This window comes from Syngnathus leptorhynchus, chromosome 13, assembly GCF_054491065.1.
Source record: "Syngnathus leptorhynchus isolate UIUO chromosome 13, UIUO_Slep, whole genome shotgun sequence".
NCBI lineage: Eukaryota > Metazoa > Chordata > Actinopteri > Syngnathiformes > Syngnathidae > Syngnathus > Syngnathus leptorhynchus.
Window position 1 is genome coordinate 90,403 of NC_141207.1, and position 3,965 is coordinate 94,367.

The window sequence follows — 3,965 nt, forward strand, 5'->3', positions numbered from 1 at the left end:
ATTTTGTGTGAGAAACGCCCGCCAAGGCGGTTATAGCAAGCAGCGAGCCCGCCTTGCCACAAGTGTTTATTTCAATCCATCGCCGGCCGCCGTTTTCTTGCTGCTCGCTCGGTGCAGGCGAAGGCCGTTGAGCGTGATCATAGCCGCTACTGGCCTCCCGCCTGTAAAATATTGAAATGTCGGCTGGAGCCAAGCCACATCGGCTGCCGCTTTGGCCCGCCCGCGGCTCCAAGTGCATGGCAAGGGTGCAACATTTTCTCCAAATGCAAATGTGTAAAATGCAAATGGGGCAGGCATATTGCGGCGGTTATGGGCTAGCTGAGCTTGCGCCCGCGGGCGGCAGCGGGGTTTGGGCGGGCCCGATCGGACGGACCTGGACCATTCAGGAGCCATTAGCGCTTGGTTTTTGGACGCCTTCCCCCAAATGAAAATAGGTATAAATAATTCCTATAAGTTTGAGTTTCTTTTTTACGCCATGCCACCTGCTCCCTTATAACGCAATATGGTCACACCCCTACACACACTCCCGGCCGCCTAACCGTGACATGGGTGAGCAGGGAAGTTCTGATATGGATGCGCTTCACATTACCACGTTAGCACTCGCCCCTGACAGATTTTAATTAGCATCATTAACCCCAGATGAAGCCGTCACTTTGTTAGTGTGTGCGCGCGCTTTGTGTTTGCATGTTTTTGCGTGTATTTGGTCGTTTGGCAGTTGTGAGTTGAAATGTGAGCGTTGTGCATGCAGCGTCACTCGCTCATTTTATTCTCAGTGCTCAAGCAGGTACGGGCGTGCGTTTGTGCCGAGTTTTACAATTGCGTGCAGCCCGGGCAGCAACGAGGGAAGACGCAGGCACGCAGAATTGCATGCTTGTCCCATCCTTCTCACTTTTGCTCTTCCACTTTGCTGAACTTCCTAAGGAGAAAAAGAGCAAAACGGCTCCATCTGCAACACGGTCGACGTTCCGGGAGGCAGATTGACATGCGTGTCTGACATCTGCTGGGGTGGAGGGTCGACATATGTGTCCTACGCCCCCGCCACAAGACTTTGACTTTGGAAAGGACACAAGGTCACGCCTAGCCCTTCTATTTTCTTCAATAAGCTGAAGAACCCGAATGCATGCAGGACACACGTCTGTGACCATATGTAAAATGATCACGGCTATACTGTAGCTAAGCTGACCGACTCTGGTATGAGTGAGCAAGTGTGGATGTGATTGCCAATGGCAGTAATGTTGCCCACTGTGGGCCGATCACATTAATTATGCAAATGAGCAGTTAAACCGTGCAGGGGGGGGCGGTGTTCGTATTGTTTGGCTATGTGAGTAAACAGGGAGGCTGGCGGCCAACACTCTTCCTAATAGGTCAAACGCTTGTGCTAAGTTAGGCTAACTGTTCATTGGGCTTGGAAAATAAGGTATGCTAGCACTTCCCTCGTGAGTAGTGCGGGCCACCCTTTTGGGTGCCACAACAAGGCACAAGTTGAATGAAAGCACACTTTGCAGTATTATGGGGGCGGCCGCTCCATGTGGTTGGTTGGGCCTCCATCGCGCCGCCCGGCAGAGGAGCTTGGCTCAAATCAAAGGGAAGTTTTGGAACTGTTTGAGGCTAAAATGGCCTTTTTCCTGTTTGCCGTTTCTTCTCCGCAGTGAGGTGAAGGCCAGCCGCGTCTTTTCTGTCTTTTCACTTTGGAAAGCTCCTGCAGGTGACGTCACGGGACGTAATGAGCGTGCTGCCCGCTGGACCCGCTTGGCCGCTGCTCAGCGCCGCTTCGGCTGATGGTCGGCGATGGGCCGAGATGGATGCGGGCCAGCCTTCCTCGGTGGCAGCCGAGCGGCGTCCTTGCCGCCCTGCACTTGGCTGCCGTCCCGGCGAGTAGGCGGCGTCCCCGGGGCCTCTCAGGGCGGCCAGCGAGCAGCCAGCAATGGGCTACGCCGACGCTCCCGCATGTCGTGGCGCATGAGCAGCGCCCGCTAACGCGGCGCGACACGCACAAACACCAGGGGCCACACGCACGCACGCACGCAGGCACGCAGGCAGGCACGCACGCACGCACGCACCTGTCAATGTGAGCGCACGCACTGACTTTGTGCTCATCACTTGACAGCCACGGCTCACATGGCATTAAACTTTGCAAAGAAGCTTTTTATGAAATATCAGATCCATATTAGTCATGTTTCCATCGCGGTTCCTGACAACTCACTTGATGGAATGTATTACAAAAATGACGTGCATAACTTGGTCAGCCCTTCTCACGTTGTCTTTGTCCTTTTTCATTTTTGAGGGAAAATCAGGTCCAAATTTGTAAAAAAAAAAAATGACATGATTGAGTTTGCACACACGTAGCAGGCAGATGGCACACACGCACGCACACACACACACAAGTTGATGAAAAATAGCTGGACGGTTCACTCGCTCGCTGACTTCTACATTTCAAGTGTGTGTGCGTGCTCACGTGCGTGTGTTGGCAGTGTGTGCGACGCAGCTGCTGCTAAAGTGAACATGTCAACAACACATCAGAATTGATTAACCTTTCAACTGGGTCTGATCCTCAACCTCTTCTTCATCATCATCATCATCACCATCATCATCATCATCATCATCAGCATCATTCCTGCTGCTGTGTGTGTGTGAGTGAGTGAGTGAGTTTTGAAGCGTGCGCATCCCGACGCGAGCGGCCATTATAACACTTTTGGGTTCTGCCGGCCCTCGTTGCTTCCACTACACAAAATGGAAGGGAAGCGGTGTTCCTAATATTGTGACGTCATTCAAGGCAACCTCCAAAAAGGTTTTCAAGTCCAGTAACCCCCCCAAACAAGGATGCCCCCCACACACTCACACACCAATAAATACGTGTGTGCGTACTGCTGGAATGGGGTGGGGTGGGGTGGAGGGGTTTCATTAAATATGGCTGGCACACCAGTGTGCGGTCATGTGGACCAGGAGGCGGGACACAGCGCCGGGTGGGCGGCCGGGCACCATGGCAGCCTCTGGCGATACCCCCCCCCCCCCCCCCTTCCGCCCCAACATGTCCCCCGTACAGGCAAAGACAAAACAGATGTCCACCGTGGCGTGCATGGGCGTGTGCGTCAAAAGGTCGTTTGGAGGAATGTGTCACGGTTGCTCCAACATGAATCGCCTAAGTGGAAGACGCTCCGCTGACGCCTGACAGACACCTTGACGTGCAGGAGGTCAACAAAAAAAGACTAGCATCACGTCAGGTCGTTGTTATCACAGTTGCTTTTGTGCTCTCGGCTGCTCGCAGTTCTCAAGTTTTTGATGTGAACGACTTGCACATTCCTGCTCAGTCAGCACAATGGCACCTCTGTGTACCTGCGTGTACGTGTACGTGCGTGCGTGCGTGCGTGCGTGTGCGCACCAGGAACATCAGGTATTACTGCCGGCCGGTTCCCCGGCCACCGAGGAGCCTCTTTCCAGACCCTAACCATCATCAAGTAGTCAACAGTAGTGAACCCATTTAGTTGTAAGCAAAAGTCAACAAAGAATCAAATCGGGAAGAAATGAAACGGTGGCCAAACAACAAAATCCAAGATGAGCCAGATTCATCGTGAACAAAATTCGACAGCTAGGCAATAAAAAAGCGTATCTGCACTTTGGGTTTGCATTCATGTAAAGTACAGTTGTGTATAGAAATGTGTTTGTGTGTGCATATGATGTGAGCGTGTGTGCATGTGTGTGTGTGTGTGTGTGTGTGTGTGTGTGTGTGTGTGTGTGTGTGCGTGTGTGTGAGGGGAGGGCGTTCGGCGGAAGGGGGCGTGTCCGCGTCTCACCTTGCCCGATGACTACTTCCTGGGCTTCATGTTCCTCATCTTCCTCTTCTACCTCTTGTTCTTCTTAAAACGTCTTCCTGGCTGGCTGGCACGTCCGTCCGTCCGTCCGCCGTCTGTCCGCCTGTCAATCACTTCGTTGCTGTCAATCACTTTTCCTGCTGAGCGCGCGCACAC